The sequence below is a fragment of the Mus musculus genome, chromosome 7 (assembly GCF_000001635.26).
Source record: "Mus musculus strain C57BL/6J chromosome 7, GRCm38.p6 C57BL/6J".
NCBI lineage: Eukaryota > Metazoa > Chordata > Mammalia > Rodentia > Muridae > Mus > Mus musculus.
The window spans coordinates 121,337,407-121,348,109 of NC_000073.6; positions in this window are offsets into that span (position 1 = coordinate 121,337,407).

Below are 10,703 nucleotides of genomic sequence, written 5' to 3' on the forward strand. Positions count from 1 at the left end.
AGCCTGTTTCAAAATAAAGTGGAGAGCAATAGAGAGGACATCAGATGTGACCCTCTGGTCTCCACACTGGCATGTGCATGGGGAGGTCAGAGATTGACCCTGGATGTCTTCCTCCAACATGTCCAGCTAGTTTCTAGAAAGGGTCTCTCACTGAACCTGGAATTCACTGCTCCTGCTATAGGCCACTGAGGCCCCAGGATCTGCCTGTCTCCACTCCTGACCCCCAGTGCTGAATTTACAAGTGCATACTGTGCTGTGCCTGACTTTGACATAGGGTCTGGGGACTCTAACTCAGGGCCTTGTGCTTTTGTAGGGAGTGCTTTATTCCCTGAGCCATTTTCCTAGTCTGAGTTTTTTAAGATGCAACTTCGATTGTCTTACTCCTTTGCATGAGCCGGACAATGCTTCCCGTGGCTTTTAGGTCAAATCACAAGGTTTTAACAGGTTCTACAGAAAACAGATTCTAAGACACAGTTCATCACAACGCACGTTTGTTAAAAATCCCCTTGTGATCCTTGCTCATGAAAGGGAGAAGGAAATGGAGATACAAGATGTAGAGAACGGAGTATGAAACGAGTCTACAGCAGCCTCAGCTAACTCCCAAGGAGCTCTGGACTTAAGCTGGCTCTTCACAGATCTGAGTTGTGTCTACTCTTTTCTCCCTCATTGAATATGAGGGACCCCACAATGAATTTGGCAATAAGTGAGGCTGCAGCCAACACCATGCCTGAGGGGGCTGACAACTGAAGGCTGGACAACACATGTCCAGCATCAAGAGTGACCATTCCTTTCTTGAAAGGGGTCTGAGGGGGTATGGCACAGTGTTGCCAAATGTGGCCATAACATTCTTTGCAACCTGTCTTCTATCTACCTCTTCAGTGTCACTTGAAATTTTTTTCTATAACTCATTATCTACCCTTTCAGCCACAGCTTTTCTTTTCTTTTTCTTTTCTTTCTAGCCTCCCAATTTGCCACATACCTTCCTACCCCAGGATCTCTGTACATACCATTTCTCCAGTCTAGAATATTCTTTCCTGCATTCCTGACCTTCCAACATCCCACCTAGATACTCCAACTAATTCTTCAGGTCTCTGCCCAAGTGTAGCTTTCTCTTAGGAACTGGGCTGACTTTCCTTAACATTTAACCTAGAGTTTTAGAAATTGTGTTGTTTCCTTATGTTATGCTGGCACTACAACTTAAAGAGAGCAATGGATACCAGACTCAGAGTGAGAGGCATCAAATGAAGTTGAAAGTGGAGGAGGTCTACAGTCTGGCATTACTGAATATTTCTAACGCAAGACCCACATATCAATGCCTTTTGCTAAACATTATTTAAACAACTCTATGCTGTTTTTGCTTGCCAGATCCTCCTAATCCTCCTATCAGCTCTGAAAGGAGAAAGCTATCTTTTCTCTTTGCTGTTGAGATGTACAGGGTGAAGTAATTGGCTCACAACCACACTTGTAATTAGGAGCAGAGCTGGGCTCAAAGGCACGGATGCCTGATAGATGAAACTCCCATAACCACAGAGTGCGCATCCGGCTTCCTTGACCTTGGTACCTTAGCTTTCCCAAGGGGCGAGAACTCTGGCTCAAATCCCTGTTCCTCAGTGGTTCTGGGTCCTGGCGAAGGTCCTCTGTCACCATCCCCCATGCTGCTTTCCCCCTCCTGCCAGCCTGGGCTGATCAAGTCCCAGCATGCCTCAGGCTATGGCTGGCCTGAGTTATGACATAACTCTCCTGAAATTTTCTCTGTAAAGGGAAAGGGGCCAATCCAATGTGAATTATTCTTATTGTAAACTCCCCAAAGCCAGGGACCTTATATGATTTATCTTGGTATAACCCACAGTACTAGGGACAGGGTCTGACACACTGTGTGCAATAAATGTTTATGGAATTGACTAGAGTTTTCAGAGATATGGGGAACCAAGCGCTCTCTCTCTCTCTCTCTCTCTCTCTCTCTCTCTCTCTCTCTCTCTCTCAGTGTGTAAGAGTGTGATCTTTCTCTCACTCTGACATGTTCCACGTGTAGCCTCATCACTCATTTTAATTACATTATTGTGGGCTCTATTTGGCCTTTGGCTATTTCTGAGACCAAATTAGAAAATTTAAAAACAGCCATCTTTCTTACCAGAGAACTTAGTCCAACATAGTGGCTGCCCTGGGGTGGGGAGCTAGGATTCAGGGTATGGTGGGGGATTTATTTTTCATAGACTTCTCCTTTATTCTGTTTGCATTTTTTCTGTTACCCATGTGCATATATTATATTTTCAAAAAATAAAAATAGAAACATTTGAGACAAAAAATACAGCCATGCTGCTTCTAACACCACCACCGACTTACATAAAAAGCTTTTACAACTGGGTTAGTGAGAGATTAAAGTTAGGGCCTATTCTGGACAGGTTTATAGGTCCCCAAGGACATATCACCATCACCTTGAGGGGAAGTGAGACAGTACAGGGCCAGATAAGCCTAGGGGAATGGTCCTTCTCCAGGGACAGTTCCCTGTATTGACCCTCCGCCCCCACCCAGCACTCATTTAATGATTCTTCCTTCTGTGCAGGCGACAGACCTTACACAGATTAGGAGAGGCAAGCTCAGAAATCTACTCAGCAAGATGAAATCTGTCCCTTTATTCTCAGGCTCAAGTGATTAAAACAGAGAGTAGGACTCAAGGGGCATGGCCCTGACTGTGGCTCCAAGTTCTGTTACAGTCTTTCCTAAGATGGTCGGATCATTGGCATCTGGTCCCCAGACTCTGGCAGCTGTTTGGAGCCTCTGAGATAAACCCAGAGGAGGATCAGGGTCTCCGAGGTGGACTGGGAACTCACAGCAGCTAATGAGCTTGCTGTAGCTTTCTTCTGAGTCCAGGGTATTCCTGGAGGGATTAATTTTTATCAAATGACTTCTTAATGAGACTATGCTTACCTCCAAATTTGGAAACCTTAAAGCCCTGAAATGTAAAACTCATCATCAGGCTGGCTGGCTTTGAATGTGAGGAGTTCACACAACCAGAGGCTCTGAGGACAGCCAGTGGGGAGGGAGAATCAGGAGCCAGCAGAGTGGCAGATACAAGGCTGAAATTCAGCACATGCATCTTGCCATGTTCTGCAAAGTGCAAAGGTCCGAAGGGTGCGGGGAGCTGGATCTGGCTTACAGATGTGTTTCATTGAGCCCACACATAATTTTAAATCTAGGGAGATTTCAAGTGTGAGGTTCTTCTCAGGTGATAGTCTCCTGAGTGGACCTTGGTGATGGGCTGTATGCTCCAGGTAGCCACAGTCTCCACCTCTTCCTTCATAGGAAAGCTGAACGAGATCTTCTGTTACCTGCCCAGTTCTTGTGTGCATTTGAGTCTTAGTTTCCTATCCTTGATAAAACCATAATCATGCTTAGAAACTATGAGATGGAGGGAGTGTTTTGAAAAGCTGGGGTTCATATTGCAAATTTTGGGATCATTTGGCATATGAGACTAAGACTATTCCATGAGTTTACTCTTCCATCTCATCTCACCCTCTGCTCAGACTTGAAGTCCCTATGAGGTAGACCCACATTGGAAATACCCTAAGTCTGTCCCAAATCATCTCCTGTTACTTGCATATCCAAATACTCTTCCACTCTTGTCCTAGTTTTATATCTGTTGTGATAGAATATCCTGACCAGAAGCAACTTAGGGGAAGAAAGGGTTTATTAGGCTCACAGTTTCAGGTTACAGCCCATCCTTTTGGGGAGGTCAAGGCAGAAACTCAAGCATGTCTTCACATTATATTCACAGTCAAGGACAGAGAGAAACATGCACCAGGGATGCCTGCTTGCTCTGTCCTCTCATTCTGCCTAGGGAATGGTGCTACCCACAGTGTGCTCTCTCAGCTAACAATAAAAGAAACCCTCTCAAAGAGATGCACACTGGCCAACCCAATCTAAATAATTCCTCATTGATTTTTTCATAAGTGACTCTAGATTGTGTCAAATTGACAATAATAAAGGCTAACCAGTACATCTCTTGAGGGTAGACATGACCTCTGACCCTCTTCTCACTAATACAGCAAAGATGGCAGGATGCAATTCTCAAGCTAATGGTTTATTTAACTGTATTTCTCACTAGAAGACTTAGTTCTTGCAGGCTGGCTGACTTATCTTTAGTGGCTGTATTGAGGAGGCCAACAAATAGCTGGGAGTTGGTTGTTATTCTTGGCAAGCAAGACACTGGAACTTTCTCAGCTCATATCCCCTCACCCGTACTCCCACCCCAAGACCTGAATCCTGCCAACAGTCATATGAACTTCAGGTCTGGTTCTTCACCAGTTAAGCCTTCAGGTGAGAGTTCAGAGCTGATTGGGATCTGGACTTGGGAGACCTGGAATCAGAGAGCCAGCAAAGTCATATTCAGATGCGTGCTTGGTAGCAACTGTGGTTAGTCGATAAGAGCCATTTGAGCTAATATTGTGAGCAATGGGTAGCTAGTGCCTTCTGACCTTGGGGAGTCTGCCCTATGACTATCTTTCTTCTTGGGGTGATGTCGCCTCTATCCCTGGTACTTTCATTTATGGTTTAGAGTTTCTAGATGGTGATATTGATTCTTAGCAGTCCAAACTCTACCCAGAATTAGACTTTTCTTTGGGGGTAGGCTGGCTACCCTCAGCTAATCCCTTTTTATTACAGTTATCAAATGTCTCTCCCCTTACTCATAGCTTCCTTGGTGGGAAGGTCCTGCTCCCGCTCTTATAGGTCTCTTATGGATGTCGGTGATAATGACAACTGAGTGCATACTCTAGCATCAGTTGGTGAGTGTGATGAATATTGATGGGTTGGGGGAACTTATTTTTTCTTCTCTAGTTTCTTTCTGTTTTTCAAAGGTATCATAGTTAGAGTAATTGCTTTTTGACGTTTATTTTGTTTCCAGAGTTTTTGCTAATATAACCACTCTATTGATGCAGGGTTCTACTGGATAAATATTTATGCATATTTATGATTATTAGGAGGCCAAAAATGTACAAATGATGTTATGGTTTCTCAATGGTTGCTAAAATGTCATTTATCCTCTTGGAGATGTAGTGTACGGGAATGCCAACATTCCCACACATTTGCCAGCCCAAGATAGTGTTCTCCAGTTTGATAGCTAGAAATGTTATTGCTTTTGTTTGTTCTTTTTTATGAGTGATACATAACTTTTACTAGATGTTCTCTAATAAGGTTATATTTCAAATCCATTGACCAGTTTTCTTCTGGGATGATTGATCTTTACCCAATGAGCTAGTATTTTATGTAATAAGATCATACAGGGGTAAAGTAATTTTACCAGATGGAATCACTGAGAGCACAACTATATTTCATTAACTTATTCTGCTAAGATGTATGGAGCACATGTGTGGCAAGCACCATTCTAGATGCTCAGGGTAAATCAGATGAGCATGTTGAAACAGCTCCTGGGAAGTAACGGCCTCAAGGAACTCACAACCTAGGCAACAAGGGATAAAAAATAAACACAGCAAACTATCCAAATGTATAGTCCTAGCTCTTAAACAATAGGTCATGACTTCATGGGGTAGTTGTAATTAGGCTGTCAATAATCAATGTTTTCTGAGTGTGCGACAACTAAAAATTAAGTAAAAATCAAACACACAACAAATCCTGGGTGTTTTGTGGTGCTCACTTGTGTAGTACCATGTGAGTTCACTGCAGTGTGGTTCTGAACACACAACACTCTCTCTGCACTGCACAAGCTGTCATGCCACTCAAAAACACACCTTGGCTAAGCTGTGAGGCAGGTGGGCACCATGAGGTACAGTGATTCTCTTGCACATTAAACGTTCTCTGCTCTCACAGACACATAGTTGTTCAGCTGGGGAAAATAAAGGCATTTAATAATTTCTTATTGTCATCTTTAGCATTTAAGGAGAACATTAGTATAACTGGGTTTTATTGTGTTAGAATGTTTGAGTTTTAGAATCGCTGTTTCAGTTGGTGATGAGTCTTGCTAAAAACGTTCGATGAATTTTGGCTTAAAATTAGGACATAATCTCTAGGGGAAAAAATACCTGAAGTAGCTTCAAATTTACTTCTGCCATTTTGTGCTATATTTCTTCCTCCCACCCTCCCTCCCTCCCTCCCTCCCTCCCTCCCTCCCTCCCTCCCTCCCTCCCTCCCTTCCTTCCTTCCTGCCTTCCTCCCTCCTTTTCTTCTTCTTCTTCTTCTTCTTCTTCTTCTTCTTCTTCTTCTTCTTCTTCTTCTTCTTCTTCTTCTTCTTCTTCTTCTTCTTCTTCTTCTCCTCCTCCTCCTTTTCCTCCTCCTCCTCCTTCTCCTCCTCCTCCTCCTCTCTCTCTCTTTCTCTCTCGCTCTCTCTCTCTCTCTCTCTCTCTGTGTAGTTTTTTCTTTTTCTTTTTTTTCTTTTCTTTTGTTTTTTTGAGACAAGGGTATTCTGTGTAGCCCTAGCTGTCCTAGAACTCACTCAGGAGACCAGGTTGGCCTTAAGCTTGAAGATATATCTGCCTTTGCCTCCTGAGTGTGGGATTAAAGGCCTGTGCCATCACTGCGTGGCTAAGGTTTCTTTTTTGTTTGTTTGCGTTTAAGGTTTATTTTTTATTTATACAGATGCTTTGTCTGTATGTATACCTGCAGACAGGAAGAGGGCATCAATTGTGAGCTGGCTGCCATATGGGTGCTAGAAATTGAGCTCAGACTCTCTGGAAGAGCAGCCAGTGCTCTCTGCTGCTGAGCCATCTCTCCCATTCTGCAAAGCAGAATTTTCAACACTGAGGATTATAAAATCAAAATATCAGTCAACTCTGCAAAATGTTAAATATGCTTTACACCCCGCAGCATCAAACTTTCAGCCAAGATTTAATTCTTTATGGAAAAGTAAACAGGTTTCATTAGTATGCAACTTTTAAATAAATGGCAAACTTATGTGTATATCAAAGAACTGTCTTAAAATAAATCCCTTTATGATTTATTATCATGAAATATTTGATCTGTATACCTATTTTATATTCCTGGAGTTTCATAAAAATTCCTCAGATAAAAAGGGTCACAAGCAGAAATAGCAAAGAACCCTGATAGTTCATCAGGAGGTGATAAATTTGTTATACAGTAAAGTGGAACCGGTAATTACCCGAGTTGGTGCATGGGTGGGACAAACTCACAGTATTAAATAGGTTGGTCAAGACATGTATCATTGAGGATGTGATTTTTAGCATCTACTTGAAAGAAATGTAGAAATTAAGGTTGTGATATGTGGAGATGAAATCCTTTAGGGCAAGAATCAGCAGCAAGAATAAAGGCTTTGAGATTAGGGGGCCCAGGGCTCTGGGACAACAGCAAGGAAGCAGTCTCTGCAGGAGAGGAGGGGCAGAGGAGTGGGGAGGCTGCAAGGTTAGAGGAGGAATCAGAAGAGGAGACCAAAGTGGGCATGTGGCAAGTCAGGAAGAACACACAATGCAAGGCCTTGTAGGTTTCTGTGAAGATTTTGTCTTTTCCGTTGAATGCAATAGAGACCCACCATGGAGTTGTGAGTAGAAGAGCAAGTGACCGGAGACATCACTAATATGAGACAGCAAATGCCCAGACCTGTGTACTTCATCTTACCACCTGGTTTGAAGCATTGACCCTACAACAACCAACTTTCACCTAAGTATATGCAAGCCCTTCCCACAACCCCTAGCACCTCAACACCTGACTCTGAGTGGCATGTGACCTCCCTGTGGTGGCAGTAAACTGATTGCAGATAGTCCCAGCATGCACAAACAGATCCCGAGTTATGTGTGTCTGTGTAGGACAGCAGCTAGTTTACATGCTCTGTCCCTCCTCCTCAGAGACCCTCCATTCACCTCCAGATTTTTGTGTTCTCACATATACCCCAACAAAGCCTTTTTCAGTTGGTACTGCTGTCCTACTTTTTGTTTCTTTTCTATACTTTAATATTTTTTGTGTGGTTATAATGTAACCACATCATTTTTCTCTTCCCTCATCTCCTTCTGAATTCTTCCATATACCCTTCTCTCTCCCTCAAGTTTATTGCCTCTTCTTGCATTAGTTGTTCTTGTATGTATGTATGTATGTATGATACACACACACACACACACACACACACACACACACACACACACATATATATATATATACATATATATATATATATTTCTAAATATAACTGTTCAGTTCATGTAATATTCCCCATATGTGTGTTTTCAGAGTTGACCATTTGGCAATGAACCATCAATTCATAAGCTCTCCCACCTGTCTCACTCCCAGCTTTCCTTAGTTGCCTGCACTTCTTTGTGTAGGGTTGAGGCCTCATGGACTCTTCCTCACCCATGTTGGCCTGTTCGTTAGTGTCATCCTTGTCCAGCCCACCCTTGGGCAGCAATGTTAGTGGGACTTTCTGGGTGTTTCTTCTGACATTGCTGGGAGATAACATCTCACAACAAATTTCCTGATTCTCCTATAATAATTGCAATTCTGTGTATAAATACACATATACAGTTTTATTTTTCACTGGGGCTAATGGTGAGCCCTCCAAGAGCCAGAAACAACCTAACGAAAACTGTCATATCAGACATGAGAAGCCCTCTTTGAATTGTTGGTCAGGGCTGCCCAAGAGAGTCCCCTGAAACAGCCTATTGCTGTTGCCCTTGGCTGCCCCAGAGGCGAAAGGTAAGTTTCTATTGCTGAAGATGCTATGTACTTCAGACATAGGACCTAGACACCCCTGATCTGAAACTGACCTGACAGTTTTCTCCCTGAGGATTAGCTTCCACGGAACAGGGAAGCGACATAGTACTACCTAGCTAGGACACCTATAAACCACATCAATGACCACCATGTCACAACAATGTTAAGGGTAGAGTAGTGGCACACACTTTGGTGGTAACCAACAACTCTCTAATTGGATTTAAATGGAGCAACAAGAAACCCTGCCTGGTACTGGAAATCTAGCTTGAAGTCATGTTTATCAGAGGAGACTCTACAACCACTACTTTACTATACAACTGTAATCCTTAACAACAATCTATAAACATGTTGTACATTTACAAGTGTAACTTTACCCTTAAACAAGGAAGTTCCTCCTTGCAATAGCTCCAGAAACACTCTCGCACCTAAGGCTTGCGGAACATTGTGGAAGAAGGGGTGGAAAGATTATTTTGTATTTCTTTATGGGACCAACCAAAGGAGCCTTCAATAGATTGATAATCATTAGGATCTGGTGGCTACTGTATAGAGAGCATATCACAGAATAGAGGCTATAAGGTCAGTAAGGAACCCAATGAGAAAACCATGAAATGATGGTGGCCCAGATGAGGGTGACATAGAGCGGTGAGAAGTATTTGGATCATGTCCCTATGCATGAGAAAGGCTAGAAGTCGACATCAGGTATCTTATTATAGCACTGTCCACCTTACCTTTTGAGAAAGTGTCTCTCAGTGAACCTAAAACTTGTTATTTTGGCTTGACTGGCTAGCCAATGAACCTCTGCCACTGCCATTCCCAGTGCTGGGCTTACAATATATACCACCACACCCCGTTTGTTATGTGAGTGTTGGAGATCCAAGCTCAGTCCCTCATGCTTGCTCAGTGAGCACATTCCCCTTGGAGCCATGTCTCCAGCTCCAAGAGCCCTGGATGGATTTTGAAGGAAGAGCTAGTGAAACTTCAGGACATATTAGATGTAGGATCCAGGCTGGCACGAAGAAGTCCAAGGAAGGAGTTGTCATTAACTCCAACAGAGAAGGCTATAGAAAGAGCTTGTCTTGAAGGAGAAGACTCAGACATGAATGTCAGACATCTGAAGGATTATGTCTCATGCCTTTTGTAGTAGCTTTTAGTTAGTCACGGATACATGCTAGAGTTGACGAGAGTTGCAGTGCTTCACAAGGCAAGAGGGGAAGCATGCCAAGGAGAAGTAGCACATGAGTAAGTTATGAAGAATTCTCTTCTCCTGGGACTTTTCATGTTTACCCTCATCTGCTCTCCTGCCTGGAAGGTTAGGTGGGGCTATGTGGCTAGTCATGAACAACAGGATGGAGTAGAAGTGAGTTGTATACCTTCTGGCACAAAACATTTAATAACAAGCCAACAATGTCTCTCTCCCTTGTGTCTGCTGTGAGGGATAAGAAGCTTCCACATCTCAGATGGCTCAACAATGCAGTGTCAGCACCTCTACCATCTTCATCATCTATACCCCTAAGGGATTTTATGAAGGTGTGCCTCCATTGGATTTCCCCCCATACATCACAGGGAGGGAGTAACCCTTCCAGGTTAACCTCCTGAGGTTGAAGGTATAATCCATTACCACAGCAGAACCCAGACTATCTTGGCAAAAGCAGCTCTTAAGTACAGCAGCAAACTGTGCCTTGTCTTTCATCTCAGTATTCTTTTAAGCAACATAAATGTTGTTAGTACTCTCCAGATGATCCTGGTAATACACCAGGACTCCCACTCCTCTTTCCCCACCACCACCACACAGGGGTTCAGCTCTGCTTGAGACCCTCCCCTCTCCCAACTTAGGTAGAGTCTGAATGTTTCTCTCTCTCTCTCTCTCTCTCTCTCTCTCTCTCTCTCTCTCTCTCTTCTCTCTGTTTTATTTTATTTTTGTTCCCAGGACACTGCCATAGCACTGCTGTTAGAGCACTTTCTGCCTTGAGTTGAGATGATTTGTGTGTGTCTGTTGACTGCAAATATCAGTATATTTCCCTCTTAAGGATCAG